At 42.4% G+C, this 26,315-nt stretch overlaps 1 protein-coding gene across 1 annotated transcript in view; it reads left to right on the top strand.

The window, feature by feature from the left end:
* TENM4 (teneurin transmembrane protein 4) overlaps positions 1 to 26,315 on the top strand; it is a gene marked incomplete in the record, with an annotated part of 1,986,086 nt that overhangs the window by 1,793,130 nt on the left and 166,641 nt on the right.

Raw genomic sequence — 26,315 nt, 5'->3', positions numbered from 1 at the left:
GTAATAAGTGGGTACAGTGTCTTGAAAAAGTATTCATACCCCTTGAAATTTTCCACATTTTGTCATGTTACAACCAAAAATGTAAATGTATTTTATTGGGATTTTATGTGATAGACCAACACAAAGTGGCACATAATTGTGAAGTGGAAGGAAAATGATAAATGGTTTTCATTTTTTTTTACAAATATGTGAAAAGTGTGGGGTACATTTGTATTCGGCCCCCCTGAGTCAATACTTTGTAGAACCTCCTTTCACTGCAATTACAGCTGCAAGTCTTTTTGGGGATGTCTCTACCAGCTTTGCACATCTAGAAAGTGACATTTTTGCCCATTCTTCTTTGCAAAATATCTCAAGCTCTGTCAGATTGGATGGAGAGCGTCTGTGAACAGCAATTTTCAAGTCTTGTCACAGATTCTCAATTGGATTCAGGTCTGGACTTTGACTGGGCCATTCTAACACATGAATATGCTTTGATCTAAACCATTCCATTGTAGCTCTGGCTGTATGTTTAGGGTCGTTGTCCTGCTGGAAGGTGAACCTCCGCCCCAGTCTCAAGTCTTTTGCAGACTCTAACAGGTTTTCTTCTAAGATTGCCCTGTATTTGGCTCCATCCATCTTCCCATCAACTCTGACCAGCTTCCCTGTCCCTGCTGAAGAAAAGCATCCCCACAACATGATGCTGCCACCACCATGTTTCACAGTGGGGATGGTGTGTTCAGGGTGATGTGCAGTGTTATTTTTTCGCCACACATAGCGTTTTGCTTTTTTAGGCCAACAAGTTACATTTTGGTCTCATCTGACCAGAGCACCTTCTTCCACATGTTTGCTGTGTCCCCCACATGGCTTCTTGCAAACTGCAAATGGGACTTCTTATGACTTTCTTTCAACAATGTCTTTCTTCTTGCCACTCTTCCATAAAGGTCAGATTTGTGGAGAGCACGACTAATAGTTGTCCTGTGGACAGATTCTCTCACCTGAGCTGTGGATCTCTGCAGCTCCTCCAGAGTTACCATGGGCCTCTTGTCTCTTCTCTGATGAATGCTCTCCTTGCCCGGCCTGTCAGTTTAGGTGGACGGCCATGTCTTGGTAGGTTTGCAGTTGTGCCATACTCTTTCCATTTACGGATGATGGATTGAACAGAGCTCTGTGAGACGTTCAAAGCTTGGGATATTTTTTTATAACCTAACCCTGCTCTAAACTTCTCCACAATTTTATCCCTGACCTGTCTGGTGTGTTCCTTGGCCTTCATGATGCTGTTTGTTCACTAAGGTTCTCTAAGAAACCTCTGAGGGCTTCACAGAACAGCTGTATTTATACTGAGATTAAATTACACACAGGTGGAGTCTATTTACTGAGGTTTAGGTGACTTCTGAAGGCAATTGGTTCCACTGGATTTTAGTTAGGGGTATCAGAGTAAAGGGGGGCTGAATACAAATGCACGCCACACTTTTTCAGATATTTATTTGTAAAAAAATTTAAAAACCATTCATAATTTCCCTTCCACTTCACAATTATGTGCCACTTTGTGTTGGTCTATCACATAAAATCCCAATAAAATACATTTACGTTTTTGGTTGTAACATGACAAAATGTGGAAAATTTCAAAGGGTATAAATACATTTTCAAGGCACTGTATCTGCCCCTTTAAAATGCTACCAGGATTTTGTGAGACAAAATCAAAAGAGAAAGCGGCGCTTGCCCAAATAAAATAAAGACCTTCTGCAGTGATAAACACAAATACAAAAATATGCTGCATTCAAAAGTCCATATAATGCAAGTCCTCAAACTACACATGCGTGTGTTCTATAAGTCCATAATAAGTGGGTCTAATCACCGGTTATTATAGTGTGCCGCTGCAAGACCTCTTCCAAGTCACCAAAACATGCTCCACCACGTGCTGACAATATATTTCACTCACCAGATATGATAAATCAACCAGCATTCATAGAATGTTTAGATGTCAAAGCAATCGTCCCCACTCTTGCGCCACTCCTGGTGGGTCCTGATGTAGCTCATATACCAGAATAGAAAAAACCCAACTAGTGGGGGGGCATATAGTGTGATACTGTTTATCGGCTTCAACAACCTTAAAAATCGTATAGGTATGTTAAAATATGCAGCATGCACAAATTCCTCGACCCGGGATCAGATTACCCACCGCTCGCATACTCCAGAGCCGACGTGCGTTTCACAGACCCGGAAAACCGCACAGGATCGAAACCCAGAAATGGCATCGACCCCTCAGATCCTTAACGCATTTTGCGCAGGTGCGCGTGTTCAGGAAGTGAAGCCGACACTATTTTACTGGAGGTATTTATACTAGAACTCATCCCTGATTGGAGGGCGTCCCCCAAGGCAGGGCTGGAAGCTGGGGCAACAGCGATGTATCTTATATTTGCTCATTGATCGTCTGGGCTTATCTGTAATATTTTTGCCAGTCACAGCCTGTGTCTTACAATAACGGGGAGGGGAAGCATCTGTCAATCTTCATGTAATATCCCGCCCCTATTGTGTTTAGCTGGTTAGTGGGCATGGAGGAGGAGGGAGGGAGTGGGCTGGCATTTACCATCGTGTGTACGCCCCACATGTGTGACTCTATAGTCACATGGGCTGCTCAGATGTGAAAGGAAGGAAATGCTCAGCATTAGAAACTCCCTGAAAACTGAGCATGTGCAGAGCTGCCACCACTGCTCTGCAAAATCCCTAGCTGAATTGGGGACATGAACAGAAAGTGGAGCTGTAGAGCAGCAGAATAAACCAGGTTTTTTGCAGAATACAGAAAACAAATCCCACTGACTGAGTGAGTATGAACGGCATGTAAAACACCATTTTTTTTTTTTTTTATAGTTTTTTCTGTTGTGGGTTTAGTGACACGTTTAGCTATTTACTAAGCAAGGCTGTGCTGTGGGGCAGAGCAGTCTAAAGCTCAGGACTGGATGGACAAACATAGAAAATCCATCGGCAGGTAAAACAGCTGCCACATATGTATTTCATCTCTGCATTTAGTTGTTTGCCTGGAGTTCAGCTTTAAACCTTGTCACGGATCATCATTAGCATCCTGACAGCTGCCTCACTCGCTGACCCAGAAGCCGCAGCTTGCCCGTACACTCATCTTAGCAGACTCCTTCCAGTTGACTAAACAGATTTTTAAATATGATACAGCCTTTTATATAATCATTGATGGATTGTCTCCAACCGCTAGCAGCAACAGTGTGCTGGCATTCCTGCCGAGCATCTAATGTATCTTTCCAGACATTGTCATATCTCATTGATCAAACAACACTTGTGATGAGGCCGGGCTCCCCCCTTGGGGCCCCAGAGGTCTCCAAACTTTGTAAATGAATTCTCATGTTAAATTCATGCTGTGCCGAAGGCCACACACACACACACACACGGCGCGCACACACTAGGGTTTCGGCGAGTGAAGTTCACACTTCTTCTTGCTCTAAGGCTTTAATTTCAGGGGTGTGAAGAGCTCTCGAGGAGACCTGTGGTGCCCATGGAGAGTAGTATGTATCAGTATTCTGGCAGAATGAAATTAGCTGGTAACCCCATTCTGTAAGGTCATAAGCCTTGTCTTTGTCTCAAAATTCTCCAGGAGAAATGCGAAAATGAAGATCAACACCTCTGTTTGGTTATGGTTTACATTATTTGAAAGTGGCAGTCTAGAAAGTTTCTTTATGCCTTGAGGGTCCCTAGAAGGGCATAAGTAGTGCAGCTTTGCCCACTGTGGCCTCGATGCAGGAAGAAATAATTGTCGATGTCATGACATCGCCATGCTATTCTCTCTGCAAGTTACATTGGGCGTTATGTATGAGTTAGAAGCTGCAAAAGAATAACAGTCTTTCAACTTGCATGGCCAGATACAGAGCTTTTAGTTCCTCATTTGGAAGGACAATCTTACTTTGCAACCAAATCTCTTTTACTTTATTTGGTCTCATAATAGACCTTTGTAGATAATACTTCATACTTTGCAACCAAATCTTTCTTACTTTATTTGGTCTCTTGTATAGACCTTTGTAGCCACATTTTTGTGGACACGTGACCGCTCCAAAACCATCGGCATAACATGAGGCATGACTATCCTATTCCAGAACCATTGGCACTACTATGGAGGTGGCCTCAGCTTTGTGGCTTACTTTATTTGGTCTCATATATAGACTTTTGTTGATAATACTTCATACTTTGCGACCAAATCTATCTTGCTTTATTTGGTCTCGCATATAGACCTTTGTAGATAACACTTCATACTTTGCAACCAAATCTATCTTACTTTATTTGGTCTCATGTATAGACCTTTGTAGCTACATTTTTGTGGACACTTGACCATTCCAAAACCATGGGCATACCATGAGGCATGACTATCCTATTCCAGAACCATTGGCACTACTATGGAGGTGGCCTCTGCTTTGTGGCTTAATTTATTTGGTCTCACATATAGACCTTTGTAGATAACACTTCATACTTTGCAACCAAATCTCTTTTACTTTATTTGGTCTCATATATAGACCTTTGTAGATATGCAACCAAATCTATCTTACTTTATTTGGTCTCATGTAAAGACCTTTGTAGATAAGGTTTCATACTTTTCAACCATATCTCTTTGACTTTATTTGGTCTTATGCATAGACCTTTTTAGATGCATTTTTGTGGACACTTGACCGTTCCAAAACCATGGGCGTACCATGAGGCATGACTATCCCATTCCAGGACCATTGGCACTACTATGGAGGTGACCTCAGCTTTGTGGCTCTAGCAATCTCCACTTTTCTGGAATTGTGGAAATGTGTGCCTATGTAGCTAAAAGAAGGGTGTTTGTGAGGTAGGGTACTGATGGTGGACTAGAAGTGGTTCACAATCAGCATTCCAAACTTTTATCCCAATGTTCTTCCTCAAACTGGTATCACAAGGTTGGAAGCCCATAATAGTCTAAAATGTTGTTGTATGCTATAGCAGTGGAACTTCACTCTCTCAGTCAACATTGACTATTTTTAATCCTGATGCTGCTAGCATTGGTAAATAGATAAATCAAGTATATCATACTTGGTTTTTTTGTTTGTTTGTTTTTTTACATTTCTTCAGTTACTTCCTGGTTTCCAGGCCTAATCAAACAATGTGATACATCCCAGGAGTTTTCAGAAAGGGAGGAGGGCTTCTCTGAGCTAAGGGCAGATGGATTCCAGGAAGTAAATGCTACATGAATCATTTGCCCTTAGTCAAGATGGCCATGGCCAGAAATGCTAGGGGAGGAGTTTTTCAATGTGATTTCTCAGTAAAAAAAAAAAAAAAACATGGAGACATGGATGGATGAGTTTGCATTGAATATTAAAAATGAATTGGTGTAGTTCTGTTTTAACAGTAGCCTTCACTAGAAACATTTTATCATGTGAAGGTGAGTCGGCTTACTGTTGGCCATATACAAGTTGACTTACTAAAACTGGAGAGTGCAAAATCTGGTACAGCTCTGCATAGAAACCAATCTTAATTGAACAAGCTAAGGTTGGAAGCTGATTGGCTACCATGCACAGCTGCAATGGATTTTGCACTCTCCAGTTTTAGTAAATCAACTCCATAGTGTAATATGCCTATGTCTATCGAAGAGTGGTATATCGATGATGCTAGATAAAAGTGTCAACCATAAGGTGCCTGAAGATACTTTTAATATTAAATCATTTCCTCTAATGTCCTTCTGCAAAACCCCTGATCCTGAATGCATATGCTGCAGCTGTAACCTCAATTGAACCTTTCGCTCTGAGCTACATGCCACACTACATGCCACACAAACCAATGAGAATGCCTCATTGGTTCACAGTACTTGACTTTTTATTAGTCAAGACAGCAGCATCAGGCCCCTTGTGGTGCAAGTATTTTATAGTGAGGAAATTCAAGGTGTCTTCAGACTTGAGATGGTAGCCTTCTGCGCTTGCACAATAAAGCCTCCAGACGATTATTTTTGTCAACAGTCTTCTGACTACTATTAAACTGACACTTATGCCGTGTACACACCGGCAGACTTTTCGGCATCAAAGGTCAAGCGGTCTTTCCTACGGACTTTCGACGGACTCTCGAACGATCAGACTTGCCTACACACGATCACACCAAAGTCCGACAGATTCATACATAATGACGTATGACCGGACTAGAATAAGGAAGTTCATAGCCAGTAGCCCATAGCTGCCCTAGCGTCGGTTTTCATCCATCGGACTAGCATACAGACGAGCAGATTTCTCGATAAGAACTGGGTCCGGCGGAAAGATATGAAACATGTTCCACATCTAAAGTCCGTCTGATTTTCGACAGAAAAAGTCAGCTGAAGGTCCGATGAAGCCCACACACGGTCGGATTGTCCGACGGATTCGTTCCGTCGGACCAGTCTGGTCGAAAAGTCCGCCAGTGTGTGCACGGCATAGGGGTTCGATTTTTTTTTTTTTTTTTTAACCACTTGCCGCCCGCCATATAGCAAAATGACGGCGGCAAAGTGGTTTCAATATCCTGACTGGGCATCATATGATGTCTTCAGGATATTAAGCCGCTGCGCGCCCCTGGCGATCGTTGTTGCAGTGTGTCAGTCTGACACACCGCAACTCCGATCTAGGAAAAGAGTCTCTGACGGAGACTCTTTACCATGTGATCAGCCATGTCCAATCACGGCTGATCACGATGTAAATAGGAAGAGCCGGTGATCGGCTTTTCCTCACTCGCGTCTGACAGACGCGAGTAGAGGAGAGCTGATCGGCTTCTCTCCTGACAGGGGGGGGTCTGTGCTGATTGTTTATCAGCACAGCCCACCCTCGGATCCCACCCAGGACCACCAGGGAAGTCGCCCAGGACCACCAGGATGGCCAATCCACACTGGACAACCAGGTATGCCACCTAGACCCCCAGGGAAATGTAATCTGTGCCCAAGCAGCTGCCAATCAATGCCCACTCATAATGCCTACCACTGCCAGTGCCACCAGGGATGCCTATCAGTGCCGCGTATCAGTGCCCAGCAGTGCCGCCTATCAGTGCCCATCATTGCCGCCTATCAGTGCCACCCATAAGAACCCATCTTTGCAGCCTTTCAGTGTCCATCAGTGCCGCCTATCAGTGCCCATCAGTGCTGCATATCAGTGCCACCCATCAGTGCCGCCTACCAGTGCCCATCAGTGCTGCTTATCAGTGCCCATCGTCAGTGCCCGCTCATTGGTGCCACCACATCGGTGCCGCCTTATCAGTGCCTGTCAGTGCCGCCTTATCAGTGCCCATCAGTGAAAGAGAAAACGAATTTATTTACAAAAATTTTTAACAGAAGCAAAAGCAAAACTTTTATTTTTTTCAAAATTTTCGGTCTTTTTTTATTTGTTTAGCAAAAAATAAAAACCGCAGAGGTGATCAAATGCCACCAAAAGAAAGCTCTATTTGTGGGAACAAAATGATAAAAATTTAGTTGGGGTACAGTGTTGTATGACCGCACAATTGTCATTCAAACTGCGACAGCGCTGAAAGCTGAAAATTGGTCTGGGCAGGAAGGTGTATAAGTGCCAGGTATTGAAGAGGTTAATAACTAACATGTCATACTTACCTGCTCTGTGCAGTGGTTTAGCACAGAGCAGCCCAGATCCTCCTCTTCTTTAGTCTACCCCACCATTCCAGGACCCTTCCTTCTGCCTAGTGCCCCCATAGCAACCAGCTTCCTATGGGAGCACCCGACCGAGCCGTTGCTCTGTGTTCATTCATATGTAGAGCATGGCTCGGCCCTGCCTCCGCTCTCTCCACATTGGCTCACTGGCTGTGATTGACAATAGCAGTGGGCACTGGCTACCACTGCTGTCTCAGCCAGTGAGGAGGGAGAGCCGAGGCTCTTGTGCAAATCACTGGATCGACGTGGAGCTTGGGTACGTTTGGGGGGGGGGGGGGGTTGATGCACACAGAAGGTTTTTAACCTTAATGCATAGAATGCATGAAGGTAAAGAAAAAGCTTGAGCTTTTACAACCACTTTAAGGTTTTCATTGGGCAAGCTTGCAGGTTTGTGCCTGTGGATAGGGGAGGGAAATGCCATAAGGAGTTGGCTTGATTCAGGTGGAGAACTCTATCTCGATTGTGCAGACTCAGCCGGGGGGCTTGCAGTATAGCTTGCAATAATAAGGACGTTGGGATGTTCCCCACTCTGATGATAAATGGGCAGATTGGGTGAACACATTCTCATTTTATTTAGACATGACAGGTTAACCTTCTGATATATTACATATATACTGTGTGTGTTTGTATACAGTATATATTCATGATATATGATGTTTGCAGCATCCTGTGAACCTCTTTGATCAAAGGCAGACCTTCCACAAATAGAGTCTGTGTCAGATTCCCCCTTTGTTTCCTATCCCATTATAGGAGACAAGCGTGCAAAGCTTGATTAGTTGTAATGGACGACAAGAATTCTTCTTTTGGGTACTCCTCTACATTAGACCCTCGCGTTTTTTACTGTTCCATATTGACAATGTCACAATAACAGGCTATTCTCCAACAGTTAATTCACATATACAGAACAATAACAGATGGTCTCTGACATTAGCTTACAGGGCAGGAGTTGTGGGAGGACTATAAAGACTTCTAAAGCCCACACAATGAAAAGCTACATCTGTCTCTGAGCGCCACTCCGCTAAAAGTAGGAGAACATTCACATGCATTTATGGAACAAAGCATAATTGCACTGAATTGTTTGTAAAAAAAAATGTACTTCCTAGTAATGGCAAAGAACATAATAGCATGGTATTAAGGGAATCATTGCTCGCCAAAAACTAACATCACCTGTATGTACTATGGAGCGGCGTCAGAAGTGGACCCTGGCTGACCGTGGATGTGCTTAAAGGCATACGGGCTTCAATTTTTACATAATTATGTTTAATGCGCAGGCAGTGTACTCGCTTGATACAGCATTATATTATCGGAAAATATAAAGTACAGATTCAGAGAACACGATTCTCCTTTTACTATGCCCTTCACCTTTATGACCCCTGTGCTAAAAATACAAAATGATATATGTGTCTCATACTTTAAGCCATTTAAAGGAGCCTGCACTTCTAAATCAATTGTTTTCATAGTCCAGAGAGTCCCTTGAAACAGCAGTGGCTGGTAGCAGATCAATAAAACAGAAGAAATTCCAAATGAGGGCAGAGGAGATGCAGGCAGCCCACAGTTAGCCTATTGTTTGAAGGAGAGAATCCCAGGTAGCCCCTTTTGGAAAGTCCTTTGTCATTGCATGGTCCAGCAGGAGGCTAGCAGGTAAATGTATTGGGTTGTCAGGGGTATCCTTTTGATGCATCTCCTATGTTTGGAGACACCAATGAAGGAATTTTTCCTTACCCCAAGGGATTCTGGGTTCCACGGACCCCCCACCCAAAGTGACTCCTGTCACACCTTTTCATGCATCACCTGTGTTTGGAGACACCAACCAGGGAATTTTTCCCAACCCCAAGGGATTCTGGGTTCCACGGGCCCCCCGCCCAAAGTGACTCCCGTCACACTTTTTGAAGCATCTCCTGTGTTTGGAGACACTAACCAGGGAATTTTTCCCAACCCCAAAGGGATTCTGGGTTCCACGGGCCCCCCCCCGCCCAAAGTGACTCCCGTCACACCTTTTCATGCATCTCCTGTGTTTGGAGACATCAAGGAATTTTTCCCAACAATTTACTTTTTGCTATAACATCTATCCAAAAAAATGTATTAAAAAAAAACTAATTTCTTCATCAGTTTAGGCCAATATGTATAGTCCTACATATTTTTGGTAAAAAAACTCGCAATTAGCGTATATTGATTGATTGGTTTTCACAAAAGTTACAGCATCTATAAAATAGGGGATAGATTTATGGCATTTTTATTATTTAATTTTTTTTTTTTACTAGTGGCGGTGAGCAGCAATTTTTAGCGGGACTGTGACATTGTGGACAGATCGGACACTTTTGACGCTTTTTTTTGGACCAGTGACATTTATACAGCGATCAGTGTTAAAACTGCAAAAAAAAAATGCACTTATTACTACATAAATGACACTGGCAGGGAAGGGGTTAACACTAGTGGTGATCAAGGGTGTTAACTGTGTTCCCTGGGAGGTGTCTCTAACTGTGGGGGGAGGGGACTGACTGGGAGTATAGAGAGAGATCGCTGTTCCTAATCACTAGGAACAGACGATCACTCTGCACTTCCCTGTCAGAACGGGGATCCCCGATCTGGTTGTCTGTGGAGCGATCGCGGGTGGCCGGTGGACATCGCGGCCGACGGCCACACGCACCAACTCCTCCGCCGTGCAGTGCGCTATAGCTGTTAAAAGGGACCGACGTACAGCTACGGCGATTCGCGGGAATGAGCCGTCCTGCCGCAGTATAATGATGGCGGCTGGTCGGCAAGCATTTAAGCTGGCCTTAGACCGTTTAATTCTCGGCAGGTGCAGCAACGACCTCCTCTCTATTCTCAGCCAAAAATCGGTAAACTGTGCTGGAAATCAGAGCCACTAGAGCTCTGCTGACAGCCTAAAGAGTTACTTCTGCTCAGGGGCTCTGGGCTACAGCAAAATGGCAGCTTTCAGCAAGCGGGAAATGGAGTGATGCTGGAGGCAATTTACAGCACTCACTAATTTTGGTAGCATAATTATTTGAAATGTATGATCCTTGCTAAAGAGCATTATTTTTTATCACGTTACTAAGGGTAAAGTTCTATTTTAACCAGTTTCCACCCGCTCACCGTCAGATGATGGCGGGGCGGTGCGGCTCTCGTTCTGGGACGCCTTCATACGACGACGCTCTTGCGCGCCCATAGCAGCCGTGCCGTCTATGTAAAGAGCCGCCTCCGTGGCTCTTTAACCATGCGATCGGCTGTGTCCATTTACAGCCGGTCACATGTAAACACAGAGATGCCAGTAATCGGTGCTCCACGCCTCAAACTGACAGAGTGTGGTGATGAGAGCCAATCAGCGGCATCTCCTCACAGGAGACATCTATACATGTAATCAGGGCACTGATCATCAGTGCCCTGATTGCAATAGCGACACCAGTGCCACAAATCAGTGCCAGCAATGAGTGCCCACCACTGCCAGCAATCAGTGCCCACCCCTGCCCATAAGTGCCACCAATCACTGCCCATTAGTGATGCCAGTCCGTGCTGGCTATCAGTCTCGCCTGTTAGTGCTGTCCATCAATGCCCATCAGTGCCACCCATCATTACCGCCTGTCCATGCAGCCTATCAGTGCCCACCAGTGCCACCTATCAGTGCCCATAAGTGCAGCATAATAGTGCCTCCTCATCAGTGTCACCTCAACAGTGCCCATAAGTGCCACCTCATCAATGCCCACCAGTTCAGCCTATCAGTGCCCATCAGTGCCGCCGCCTCAGCACACATCAGTGAAGGAGAAACATTACTTAATTACAAAATTTACTGACAAGCTAAGTAAAAAAAAAAAAAAATTCACATTTTTTGGTCCTTTTTTTTTTTTGTATAGTAAATAAAAAACCCAGCAGCGGTTAAATAAAACCAAAAGAAAGCTCTATTTGTGTGAAGAAAATGATAAGTATGTCATCTTGGTACAGTGTAGCATGACCGCGCAATTGTCATTCAAAGTGCGACAGTGCTGAAAGCTGAAAAATGGCCTGGGCGGGGGGGGGGGGGGGGGCAAGTAGGCAAGTGGTTAATTTGAGTGGATATTCCCAATGGAGCCCAGGTATGGTGTTTTGAAAAAAAAAACGATAGCAGCCTATCGCTTGATATTACTTGCCCCCACGGAAGTTGCTTTTTTGCTTTCTTAAATCTTTTCTGAAGAGTTGAGCAAACAACTGCGGTCATCTGAATAAAAACCCTTCTCCTGCCTCGGTCCTCCACACTAACGAAAAGACTGTTAACAACAGGAAATAAGAGAGACCCGTCCAGTGCTCTGACATCGCCCCCTTGTACCATGCTTGGTCACTCTGGGGACTTGGTGCGATTTTTTTTTAGCTTTTCCTTAATCCTCTGCTATTGAAGCTGCATTCACAATATTGTCAAAGGTCAAATGTGCAATCTGGGGGGGGAAAGAACTTCAGAAACATTGTAAAGGCTGTCCAATTTTTTTTTTTTTTTTTTTTTTTTTTTACAATGCTTGCGTTTTTCCTCCTTTCTGGATTGGCCCCTTGTGATGGCTGCGAAAAGGACAAGTGCTTTTTTCAGATCTTGAAATAGAAGGAGGTCAAAAGCCAATCATGGCCCCTGGCAACGAGTCTCCTTCTCAAGAGCTGTTCTTTGAAATCTGCAAACTTGGACACCCATTCACCGCTTCCTTTTTTTTTTTTTTCTTTTTTCTTTTTTTTTTTTGTAATGTTGTTTTTTTTGTTTTTTTTCTCTCCTGCTTTACAGCGCTCAATAAGCATTGTCTTATTGATTTAGTGAGACGAGGCTGGGATTACAATTTATTAAATACATGGATGTGTGTTTGAACACACAGGAAGACCAAGTTCATTGTCCCTCTGAGCAGCAGTAGGAATAATTAATGAAATATTGAATATTGATAAGTGGTAGATCACAGTCAGGTTGTTTTGTCATATCAATTTGCGTTGTCCTTTTTTTTTTTTTTTTTTTAAATGCTGCTGTGCTGGCTTTCTGGGGGTTTACATGGATAGAAAAAAAAATCCTATACCTTTTTATTTGTCATTCTTAAAGGATAAAGATATCCTTTTATATATATATGTGTGTGTGTGTGTGTGTGTGTGTGTGTGTGTGTGTGTGTGTGTATGTATGTATGTATGTGTGTGTGTGTGTGTGTATATATATATATATATATATATATATATATATATATATATATATATATATATATGTGTAATAAAATAATAAAAGAATCAATGTCATTTACCGGCCCCTTCCCTTTCTAAATGAACACAGTGAACACTCTCGCTCTCTGTGTTCATTCATGACTGAAGCGTATTAAACTGTGATTACTATGCTTCAGTTCGCGAATGAACAGGAGGCGGCTCAGCACAGAGCTCCTCCCATTCATTCCCTGTGCAGTACAGCCGAGGCTGCAGAGAAAAGGGGCGTGTGTTTGAGGTGCACACCCTAATGTAATGGGCTGCGCACACCTATGGTGTGGGGTGTGCCTGGGCACACCCTAATCACCCCGTGTGGTGCAGACTTCACCTGCTGCTCGGCCCCCACTGCATTTACTATGCTTCATTTTGTGAATGAACAGGAAGCTGCTCAGCACAGAACACTTCCCATTTATTTACTGGAAGGGACTGGGGAATCTCTATCCTCAGTCACTTTCTGTTTCAAAAGTGAAACATCAGGGGTCTGTTTTAGACCCCCTAGTATTTCACCAAAGCCCCCCCAACAGGGGTCCCATAAAAAATGTAAAATAAAAAAAACTACTAACACCACCCACTGCTCTACTGACAATGTCCATGTTTCAATCTATTTTAAAATGCTATTTATAACAGTGTTTGGGTAATATATATATTGTAATATATATATATATATATATATATATATATATATATATATATATATATATATATATATATATATATATATATATATATATATAGTGTTTGGGTCTGTATATATATACACACACACTATATTGGGACACCTGCCTTTATACACACATGAACTTTAATGGCATCCCAGTCTAATGCCCCGTACACACGGTCGGATTTTCCAATGGAAAATGTGTGATAGGACCTTGTTGTCGGAAAATCCGACCGTGTGTAGGTTCCATCACACATTTTCCATCGGAATTTCTGACACACAAAGTTTGAGAGCAGGCTATAAAATTTTCCGACAACAAAATCCGTTGTCGGAAATTCCGATCGTGTGTACACAAATCCGACGCACAAAGTGCCACGCATGCTCAGAATAAATTAAGAGACGAAAGCTATTGGCTACTGCCCCGTTTATAGTCCCGACGTACGTGTTTTACGTCACCGCGTTCAGAATGATCGCATTTTCCGACAACTTTGTGTGACCGTGTGTATGCAAGACAAGTTTGAGCCAACATCCGTAGGAAAAAATCCATGGATTTTGTTGTCGGAATGTCCGATCAATGTCCGACCGTGTGTACGGGGCATTAGTCTGTGGGGTTCAATATTGAGTTGGCCCACCCTTTGCAGCTATAACAGCTTCAACTCTTCTGGGAAGGCTGATAAGAACACCTTTGGGATCCCACCTTTGGGATGAATTAAAGCGGAGACTGCAAGCCAGGCCTTCTCATCCAACATCAGTGCCTGACCTCACAAATGCGCTTCTGGAAGAACGGTCAAACATTCCCATGGACACACTCCTAAACCTTGTGGACAGCCTTCCCAGAAGAGTTGAAGCTGTTATAGCTGCAATGGGTGGGCCAACTCACTATTGAACCCTACGGACTAAGACTGGGATGCCATTAAAGTTCATGTGCATGTAAAAGCAGGCGTCACAATACTTTTGGCAATATATTGTGTATATGTGTGTGTGTGTGTGTGTGTGTGTGTGTGTGTGTGTGTATATATATGTATATATGTGTGTGTGTATGTATGTAGGTTACAAACAAGACAGGGTCTGTAGCTTAAGTTGAATCTGTCTGTAAGTCGGAACAGGTACTATTTGTAAGTGTAGCTCCAGCCAAAAAAAACTATTTTTAAGCTTTTTGGATAGCATAGGGAAGGGTTATCACCCCTGTGACATTTGTTTTGCTGTCTGTGCCCCTGTTCAGAAGATTTCACCTCACTTTCTGTCCCAATGACAATTGATTTTGAAAATTTTGGGTTGTTGTGGAAAGAAGCCTTGGTGATGAAGCATCAGTGGAGGTACCTTTTCCCCATAATAACTCTTACAGAAGAGAATTTCCCTTCCTAGGGGGAGATTTCATCTCACTTCCTGTTGTCTCCTTCCGTTTGTAAGTAGGAGTCGTTTGTAAGTCGGATGTTTGGAACTAGGAGACCGCCTGTTTATGTGTGTATATATGTGTATATATATATATATATATATATATATATATATATATATACACACACACACGTGTTTTGAGCCTTGAGATGCACACCCTAATGAAATAGGCACACCTATGGGTGACTCCAGAGGTACAGTGGAAGAGTGTGCGTAACCACCTAGGAACAGGAAGTATGTTAATTGCATCATTACCAGGGGAAAAAAAACTTAAAATAAAGAAAACCAATGCAGCCACCTTATCTAAGGACTTATAAGCTGCAACATATTACATTTTTGTATTTTGGCCTAAAGTGGTTCTAAAGGCCCAATGTTTTTTTAACCCTAATGCATTATTTGCATTAAGGTAAAATACCTTCTTGGTGAAGCTTCCCCCCAGCCCCCCCCCCCCGGTATACTGATGTGAGACCCATCTCGATCCAGTGATGTACATGAGAGCAGAGGCTCTCCCGGTTCTCTCTCTTCTCAATGGCTCATACAGCAGCGGGAGCAATTGACTTGTGCTGCTGTCCATCACAGCCAAAGAGGGGAGGGCGGAGCCGAGCCCCACTCTGTGTGTGAATAGACATACAGAGCATGGCTCGGGAGCGAGCCTGCTCAAGTGCCCCCATAGCAAGAGGCTTGCTGGTGGGGACACTCGGAACGGGGGAAGGAGCCAGGACCACCAATGGGTAGACCCAAAAAGAAGAGAGTCTGGGCTGCTCTGTGCAAAACCATTGCAGAGCAGGTAAATATAATATGTTCATTATTACTTTTTTTTTTTTTTAGTTTTTTCATTTAAAATCACTTTAAATATATTTAAAATTATATGTAAACCCTAACAACAAATGTTGCTTATTTGCTCCCTTTTGACTTGTTTAAATATACCATTAAAACCCTTTTGTTATTTCTGTTTGGGAAGTGCAAACAAAGAAACCCGTTAATCCTTCTAGAAATCCAGTAAGCATACAACTTCCTGTACTTGTGTTATCTCAACCAGTGTTGTTATCCTTACCTAGTTCACCTTCGTGGACTACAAGGTACCTCTCCCTACGTTATGGAGATGAGACGAGGGGAAGGTGTTCTGTATTCTTAATACACTTCCTGCCCTAAGAGGACAACTTTGCTCCTCCGTTGGTAAAAATACAACGTTTTTACCTTTTGGACAGGAAGAATGTTACCTGCGGGATCACCAGGTGAAAATAAAGGAAAACCAGCCTTCAAAAAAAGTGAGCCAATGTCATGACATCTAAAGACTGCTAAGCTGAAATATATTCAAATTGCATTCTCAAGCTTAGCTATGCTTTGAATGGAATATTTAGTTGTTTTTAGCTGTATGTGTAATTGTGAGCAAGCCACCTACGTCATATCCTGAACGAGGACTGGGGCCTTTAACACCATCTGACTTACCACATATAACATGGTTATAATATTTCTCCCCCCCCCCCCCCCCAAGGGAGTTGACAACAATTCACACCTTCAGCCAATTGAAGAATAAGCAAGTCCGACCTTCTACTTCTAGCTGTGGACCTGCATAATTGAGAACCATAACAGATGATATTTTGATCAAACTATTATAAAAGTATATCAAATTGGGGAAACTGCGCTAAAAAATGGTGCTAAATAAGTCCACAACAATTGACATGAAGACAAAGAAGTCCATTGAGAACATTAAGAGTCATAATAACACCGCAGTGTGCACACACAAACAAAGTGCCCGACCACCATAGCTGTAGATTAGGCTTACCGGACGGCAAGCTTAAAAGGCAGGTGGCTATAGCCCAGCCAAGGCCTCTAAGCTTGCAGATGACCACAATTGGAACAGTAATTTGGATGGTGAAGATCGCTCACTAGGACGCGCTACGGCGTCCGCACACTCAGTAAATTGCCCAGAAGAAAAAAGAACTGGCCATAGTGTAATATATTCCGAACATCCCATCACCAGCGGCTTCCGCTGCTCGGCGGCGGCCTCCCGTTCACCTGGTGATCAAGGCGGCGCGCCTGCTTCCTCCAGGAGCACTATCCCAATATTATGCTATTTTTTAATTTTTTTATTTTATTTTTTACAAATTGGATTCTATGTATAGTTTATTTTTAAATACACACACAGAGTCAAATTTACATATTTTCCCTAAATTTGGCCATGAACTTTAGACTATAGTCCTCTTTTTGGCTGGATTGAGAAATGATTTATTTATAACCGATATTTATATAGTGCCGACAATTTATGCAGTGCTTTACCTATTGTACGTTTCCATCAGTTCCTACCCTCAAGGAGCTTACATACTAAGGTCCCTGTCTCATTGAGTATATACCCATAGGTAAAATTTAGGTAGGAGCCAATTAACCTACCAGGATGTCTATGGAGTGTGTGTGTGGGGGACTGGATTAACCGGAGGCAACCCACGCAAGCACGGGGAGAACATGCAAACTTCATGCAAGGGTGCATTAGTGTTAACTGCCAAGCTTTTGTGCTGCCCACATTTATGCAGTATCTATAGCAGAGGTTCTCAACTAGGGTTCCTCCAGAGGTTGCTAGGGGCTCCTTGAGCAATGAGCAATTCCTGCCTCTCAGATAAGTTCCCACTCACACCATTGATCTTTTTAGACATCTGTAGGGGGTAATTCTTCCCAATGACCACAAATGTAAAGGGACAATCTTCCCACTGACTATCACACTAATGTATCATGAGTTGTAGGTATAGTCATTTTTAGTAGGAGTTATTTCAAGGGTTCCTCTGTGTTGAGAAGATTGAGTAAGGCTGGTCTATAGAGTAAGATATGACGTCACCAAACAAGCGGTCACAGTGGTCCTTTTGGTGACGTAGGGCCTGGCAGGAGGAACCACAGCTCCTTATGGAGAGGAAGTATTTGACCCAGCTGCAAGTGTCCGATATCTGCTGTGACAAGAAGTCTGCAACACAATTTTAGGACACGGGCCGACGGAAAGAAGAATCTTCTTTTTTTATTTTTATTTTTTTTACAGTCTGGGTTTAGTTTATAATTTAGATCCCTTACTGACAGGTCACTTTAATACCATATCAAATTATGGAAGAGCTGGAAAAAAAAAACATAAAAGTCACATTCAAAATTACTTTAAGGCAAACATTGCAATAATGAGTGAAAATGTGTGGTTGCTGAAAATACCTCGCTTTCCCGATAACTGTGTCCCCAGAGAATTGTCAGGTAAACACAATGATCTAGTGGGTAGGAGTCACTTCCCTCCTGGTTATCATGGTTTTTTTTTTTTTTTGGTCGGTTACTAAAGGCTGAAGTGGGTTGCCATGGAAACCCCGAATTCGCATAACCTGCTATATAGATGGCCAGTTATAAAACTGTAATATGCACAACGGGTTAAGCAAACTGTACTTGGCAAATTAAGTTTTGCTCTTAAGAACCTATTGTGTGTTGTTATCTCATTATCTCCCCAAACCCCAGTAGATGGCTTCTATACTAATCAGGTCAGCTCTAATAGAAGAAAATAGAACTGGCTTAGAGCAAAGCCGCTTGCTACAGCCTGCCATATAACGAGTCATGCATCACTCAGTTCAAGAGAAATGTGTGTACGTTTTTTCTTTCTTCTAAAGATGGTGGTAGATGGATGGGCAGGAACAATGTGATAACCCTTAGGCTAAATTTTATTCGGAGCATTGCTGAGTGCTTTACAAACTTATGCTCAACAGTCTGTTGAGCAATGTATGTTTATGTCAATGGAAAAGGTGAGGAGGGAGGGGGCAGAGGGCCATCTTATGTTTGCAGGTATCTTAAATCATGAGTCGTCCACGGTTTGTTGGCCTAAAGCTTGCATGTATGCCAAGCTTTGACTTGATATTCGCTACCATCATTTTACACAATCGGCACAGCCAAATATGAAACCAAACATAAATCATACCTTTTGGTGCTTGTAGCATTTATTGAATAACAGGCACCACATGTTGCTTGCTTGTTTTATGTTTAATAGTAATGCTTTTTTTTTTTGTGCACCTTGTAATCCCCTCTCTGATCCACCCCCATCCAGTTCACCTAAAGCAACGATGGCGAACCTTGGCACCCCAGTTGTTTTGAAACTAGATTGCCCATGATGCTCATGCATGCACTCTGCAGTATAGTTGTGCATCATGGGAAATGTAGTTCCAAAATAATATGGGGTGCCAAGGTTCGCCATCACTGACCTAGAGCCTAAGACCTGGTGCTTGGCCAGGAAAGCCTAGCTACAACCTCCTGCAGGAAACCAGGGGGATAGTGGAACTGGGCAAAGCTGTGCACCTACCTGTCACTTCTCTGCCATGTGTAGGCTCTTTTTGTCTTAGTGGCCGTACCAGTGCAGATAAGGTAGCTTCTTTGTGGCTATTACAATACTTACCGTATTCACTTCAGTAGTGAGGAGGAGCAGCAACATTCACGCTTAAGCAGATTTTGCTCTTACCATCCAATAAGCAACAAGGGCAAATAAGCAGGAAAAAGTGGTGTTGGTGCCTAGCACCCCATTCACCCATAATCAGTCTCTGCTCTCACCGTCCAGTAAGCAATGAGAGCAAATTAATATGCAAAAGTAGTGCTGGTTTTAGATGGCATTGGTTATGAATGGTAGGATTGGCCTTTGTTTAGAGTGAAGCGTCTATCGGAGGCACTTCATGAGAACATGACACAGGAGAGTGTATGAAATGTTTAGGACACCTTAACTTAAAGTAGAACTATAGGCAAAACTTTTCTTTTTTTTTTCTTTTCATTTTGGATAGAGTAAGGAAGGGTTATAACCCCTGTCAGTTTATTTTTTGCCACCTGTGTCCCATTGGGGAGATTTCTCTTTGCTTCCTGTCCCATAGCCAAAACAGGAAGTGAGAGGAAATTCCTGCAAATTAAGGGAATCCCTTGGGGACCCCTAGGTCACCAGAACTAGTGTCGCCACTGGAAGATTTCTAATACTTTTCTGGTGACTTTACAACATTTTTTTTTTGTACTTTTAACTTTGAGTGAAATGGTAAAATGATGTAAAGGATGTATCTCCCGAATGGGGGTACAGACATCAATAAGAGTGGACAGGTGTTCTAATCCCTCTCCAAAACGAAAAAAAAAATTTGACTTTAGTTGTACTTAAAGCAAAAGCTTAAACGAAAGAGCATCTACCCAATGGGTTTACACATGCAATAAAACCTGGAGAGGTTCCTTCCTTTCTCTTGCCAAAAACCTAAAACCTACAAAGCTTGCAGGTTTTCTTTTAAGGATCATGTTGGGTCAATATCAAAGGTCATTTACTTGGCACATTCGAACAAGTATGGCCATTGTACAGCCATGTATTCCATTCTCCCCACTGACTTCTTGTTGATTGGGTATAAACTTGTGCTACTTACCAACAGATTAGGCTTTTTCTTGGTGTAAGGTTAATGAATATCTGAAATTTTACTGAGCCACAGATCTCAAATCACATGCCTACTTTTCTTATGGCATGCAATCAACAAATTAGGTCTGTACTTAACCATCTATGGATCGGACCTCAAGGGCCTTCACTCTCACTGATGTTTGATGATACCAGGATATAAGAGGATCTCAGCACTCCAGACTACTGATATCCTGCCCCATGCACAGCCGCTGCATGCACAATACTTTGTAGTACTCAGGGTTTTTATATCCCCTTGCCTTCTTATTAGGGCTGGAATTAGTTTACGCACCCCCTTAGGCCTCGTCTATTGTGCCAACCACTATCAAAACAGATGAAAGCACAGAAGCACACTTCTCATTATTCGTAAATTCATCTCATCGGAGAAGAAAAAAACCTTAGTAGTAAGTCAATAAGTTAATAGTCATCTATTTTAAAGCACATTGGATATTGTATTAAGTTGAAATAAAAGCTTAAGTGCTTAAAAATGTAAACAAAATTTTAAAATACATTTTTCAACAGAAATGGGTCTGTGTAGGATGCATGACAGGTTCTGGAGTATATATTGAAGTACAAAATAAAGTGATCACAGCGGGTCATCATCAGAATGCTTTGCCGCGTTCGCGCTATAGCGTGCTTAGTCATAAAGCTTCAATGCAAAAAAGTGGATGAATTTATTTTCACTTCAATAAATACTCTGGAAACTGGAAAGTATCTTACGCGAACATTTACTTTGAAATGCGTTGACTTTCCGGCTTGTGGACCCAGCGATGTTTCTGCAACAGGGCTGGGGTGGATGGTGGTGGCCAGGCTCCCAGGCGGCAGTGAGATTTGTTTTCTGATGCAAAAAATAATAATTTTATTTATTGAAACATTTCAGTTGTCTTGGAAACGCAGCTTTTTTTATGCAAGGAAACGTTTCCTCAGAAAATTTTGTAGGCTGCTGCTGTTGACCTCTCCATCTAAAATGCTACTTAGAAAAGCAGATACTCGTAATGCTTTTGTACTATGTCCCTAGCATAAATAAATATATGAAAAACGCACTCTGAGAGTAATCGGAACACATGAATCAAAGTCCAGCACTTAACTGTGATATGTAGGTGGTCCTCAAGTCCACAAATGGCACCTCAAAGGCTTGAAAATAGGAGATGCACCTTCACTGCTGCCCCATTAAACCAATGCACATGCCAAAAATCGTATATCTCCATAATAGGGGAAAACGCCAAAGAACAAGGTGTCCAAGTCTTGCCATTTATAATTTGTTATGTGTTTATAATTGAAGTCAAGGACCCCCCCACTAACCTTCCCGGGACAAAACCCTCACCCACCTCCCCAGCGATTTAAAGGAAACACAGTGTAAATGGCCCAAGTGCTCCTTTAAACCCAATAAACCCATGGTCCTGATGTGCCAGGTCTCAAATCTTCTCTCTATGGACTGCAGAGTATGAGAGTCCTTCAAGCACCCACGTTGCTGCCTGGTGACCTGGACACCTCCCATTAGGTCCAGGTTCAGGGTGCTCACAAGGTTCTTAAGTGACAGTATGATAACTTCAAGACAGGGGGGGGACAACAAAACTAGTAAACGGTGGACTGCAGTCCAAGCTTCACTCCCAAAGTCGAAAAAAGGCTGTACGCCAGGGGTGTCCAACCTTTTGACCTTCCTGGGCCACTTTGGAAGAAGAGGAATTGTCTTGGGACACACATAAAATGCACGATCAATAAGGATAGTGGATGACAGGGGCGTTGCTAGGGGGTGGATTTTGGGTCTATAGCCCCGAATCTGAGGCCAATAGCCCCGAGTCTCTGCAGGGGTCCCCAAGGGGAGGGGAGGCTCTCTGGGGAACCTTATGTAAGTGCGGGGCTCTCTGGGGACCCTGATATAAGGGAGAGGCTCTCTGGGGACCCTGATTTTAAGGCCTAGGCTCTCTAGGGACCCATATTTAAGGGAGAGGCTCTCTGGGGACCCTAATGTAAGGGGGCCTCTCTGGGAACCCTGATGTAAGTGGGGGGGCCCTCTGGGTACCCTGATGGAAGGGGGAGGCTCTCTGAGGACTCTAATGTAAGGAGGAGGCTCTCTGGGGACCCTGATGTAAGGTGATGTAAGGGGGGGCTCTCTGGGGACCCTGATGTAAGTGGGGGGCTCTCTGGGAATATATATATACCCACACGTATATTACTGTATATACATGTGTATGCCCGCCCAAGCGTATGACTTTCTTTACTACGCTGCTATGGGCTCTAGCCCCAGATCTTTTGTAGACCTAGCAACGCCCCTGGTGGATGAGCAGAAAAATTCTGGTAGCTCACAAGTTATGGATCGCTAATATAGATAATGTACCTTTCTGAGTAATAACTAATTTTTTTTTGTAATTTTTTTTATTGTTATTATAAAAGTAAAAGGGACAACATACAACTAGTGCGATATTTAACACTAAAAAAATCAATATCTGGCTCGATGTAGTAGCAATTCTCAATGAATCCTTAAGATGCTCATCAGATATTTTGGTTCTAATTTTGCCCTTCGTGTGCTTCATCCTTAAAAAATGGTTGCTCACAAATATAGGTACTTGTCTCCCCTTTCATTTTAATCCTAGTAGCTCTTAACAGTAGGAAGGGTCCTCATGCATTTCATTTTGCGCATACAAATATAGACTTGTCAGAACTCGCATACCTTTGAGATGAGCAAAATATTCTATCTTAAGAACATAGGGTCTAGTTGAAAAAAAAATTAATGAAATTCAGTCAGGATGGCAGGTTAACAAGCTACACAACAGACTTTGCCGCTCTCGAATGCATTATCACTGATTTCTCCTCGCATTGTTTTCACACTTAACTAGTTTTTAATTAAATATGACTTCTGTATCATTCAGGAGAGGAGATTTTGCTGCCCACCCCTCCCCGACTCTCCCATTCGGATTTTTGCCTGGCACAAAAGCTTTTTTTTTTTTCAGTGTGACAGAATTAGGCAATAAATAGGCAAATCAATCAAGAGAGACCTTCACAATTTCAGGTCCCGTCTTCAACTCTCCCTTTCTCTTCCCTCTTCTTTGTAATCGTCTTATAAGATTCTTATTGTCTGAGAGGATTAGTGCTATGAGCTACAGGAATTCTTTCTTTCTTACAATACGTATGGAGAGGTATTGATGTGGAAACTCCCCATGTGTTGCCCACCAAACTTGTTTTGGAGAAAAAGGATCTTCTGATCGATCGTCTGCATCAAGTGCGTTTGCTACAATTTTTTTTTTTCTTTGGTAATCCTCTGTGGTGTTATTGATTTAAGGATTTGTAAATAAAACTTTTTTACTCTCCTTTCTCATCTGGACTATTGTAACCCACTGCTGACATCCTGAGTTTTGATCACAATAGTCAATTTCACTCTCTTTTATATGAAAAATGGCCTTTCTTTGATATCTTTCTAGTAATAACTAGACAATTCTTGTTCGTGGTTTTATGATGAAATTCCATGCTGCTTTTCTTTCCTTTATCTTCTGCCTTTTGTGTTGGGCTGCAAAGAAATGCTTTTTTTATTCCTTTTAGCTGTCTAGCTACATAATATGGCCTATATGAGCTTGGTAGACATCCCATTCCTAAACCATGGCCATTAATATTGAGATGCCCTCCCAACACTTTGAATCTATAACAGCCTGCACTCTTCTGGGAACAATTTTAATCAAGATTTTCGGAGTATGTCTGTTGTATTTGTGCCCATTCAGCCAAAAGAGCATTTGTGAGGTTGGGTACTGATGTTGGGTGGTGTATTCTGCACCTGGCTTAAAATGAGAGTTCTAATTCATCCCAAAGGTGCTCAGTGGGGTTAAGGTTGGGGCACTGGGCGGACCACTTGATTTCCTTCCCACCAAGCCAAAGAGCGGAAAAACTGTTGCAAGGTTAAAGGAGTTAAAAAATGATCCTGGACCTGGATCATTATTATATGAGATTATACACTCACTGGCCACTTTATTAGGTACACCTTGCTAGTACTGGGTTGGACCCCCTTTTGCCTTCATTCTTTCTGGCATAGATCCAGCAAGGTGTTGGAAACATTCCTCAGAGATTTTGGTCCATATTGACATGATAGCATCACGCAGTTGCTGCAGATTTGTCGGCTGCACATCCATGATGCGAATCTCCCAAAGGTGCTCTATTGGATTGAGATCTGGTGACTGTGGAGGCCATTGGAGTACCGTGACCTCATTGTCATGTCCAAGAAACCAGTGGTGAGATGATTTTAGCTTTGTGACATGGTGCATTATCCTCCTGGAAGGAATCATCAGAAGATGGGGACACTGTAGTCATAAAGGGATGGACATGGTCAGCAACAATACTCAGGTAGGCCGTGGCGTTTAAACAATGCTCAATTGGTACTAAGGGGCCCAAAGTGTGCCAAGAAAATATCCCCCATATCATTAGACCACCACCATTGAACCTTTGATGTAAGGCAGGATGGATCCATGCTTTCATGTTGTTTACGCCAAATTCTGACCCTACCATCTGAATTTCGCAGCTGAAATTGAGGCTCATCAGACCAGGCAACATTTTTCCAATCTCTAATGTCCAATTTTGGTAAGCCTGTGCGAATTGTAGCCTCAGTTTCCCGTTTTTAGTTGACATGTGTGATCATCTGATGCTGTAGCCCATCTGCTTCAATGTTCGATGTGTTGTGCGTTCAGAGATGGTATTCTGCATACCTTGGCTGTAACGAGTGGTTATTTGAGTTACTGTTGTCTTTCTACCCTGTTTCCCCCGAAAATAAGACCTAGCGTGATTGTCAGTGATGGCTGCAATATAAGCCCCACCCCCCAAATAAGCCCTACCCTGTTTCCCTGAAAATAAGCCCTACCCTGAAAATAAGACCTACAAGGACTTTAACTAGGACTTATTTGGGGGGTAGGGCTTATATTGCAGCCATGACTGACAATCACGCTAGGTCTTATTTTCGGGGAAACAGGGTATCACCTCGAACCAGTCTGCCCATTCTCCTCTGACCCCTGACCTCCAACAAGGCATTTTCCTCCACACAACGGCCTCTCGCTGGAAATTTTTTTTTTTTTTTGGGCCATTTTCTGTAAACCCGAGAGACAGTTGTGCGTGAAAATCCCAGTAGATCAGCAGTTTTTGAAATACTCAGACCAGCCCGTCTGTCACCAAAAACCATGCCACGTTCAAAGTCGCTTAAATCCCCTTTCTTCCTCATTCTGATGTTCGGTTTATACTTCAGCAAGCCGTCTTCACCACGTCAAAATTCCTAAATGCATTAAGTTGCTGAAATGTGATTGGCTGATTAGAAATTTGTGTTACCAAGCAATTGAACAGGTGTACCTAATAAAGTGGCTGGTGGGTGTATGTTTTTCTATTATTCTTTTATGTTAAGTTGTAAGACCAGGCAAACTTTTTTTTTTTTTTGTTTGGGAAGAGTTAAAATCTCTGCAAAGGTTTTATTTATTTTTTTATTTCTTTTTATTAATTTTAAATACAATACAGGTTTTTTTTGTGTGTCTTTCTTTCTTTCCCTCCATTTTTTTTTAGTAGATTTTGTCTCTGGACCCCCATTGTTGGGGTCAGGAGAAAGGTTTTTTTTGTTTTGTTTTTTCTTCCTAAAGTAGTCAAGGTATATGTAATATAGGTTAACAATTGTTGTAACTGTCGCATATTAGACATACTCTGGAGGTTACTATTTGATAATTAATTTTCACTAGGGTGGTGTATTAATTTATAATCTGTATTTACCTCCTATCTTTAGTTTATAAATGTAACATGTGTCAATGTTGGCTTATTTGTTATATATGCTTAGCAAAGTTGGTTGTGATTTTTTTTTTTTTTTTGTATGATTCTAAAATTGTTTGATTCCTTTATTTGTCATTTTATTACATGTTTGGTTATAATTGAAAAAAATCTTTGAATAAAGAGTTATACGTTAAAAAAAAAAAAAAAAAAAATACAGTACAAAAACATTTTCCAAAGAGAAACATTAAAAACAAAGCGCTCATACAAGACTCAAAAGGAAACGTATATAAAAAGGTGCATTCCTATGTCCC

This window comes from Aquarana catesbeiana, linkage group LG02 (genome assembly GCF_042186555.1).
Source record: "Aquarana catesbeiana isolate 2022-GZ linkage group LG02, ASM4218655v1, whole genome shotgun sequence".
Classification (NCBI taxonomy): domain Eukaryota; kingdom Metazoa; phylum Chordata; class Amphibia; order Anura; family Ranidae; genus Aquarana; species Aquarana catesbeiana.
The sequence above is the reverse complement of the archived record's forward strand: the minus strand, read 5'-3'. Positions and strand labels throughout refer to the sequence as shown.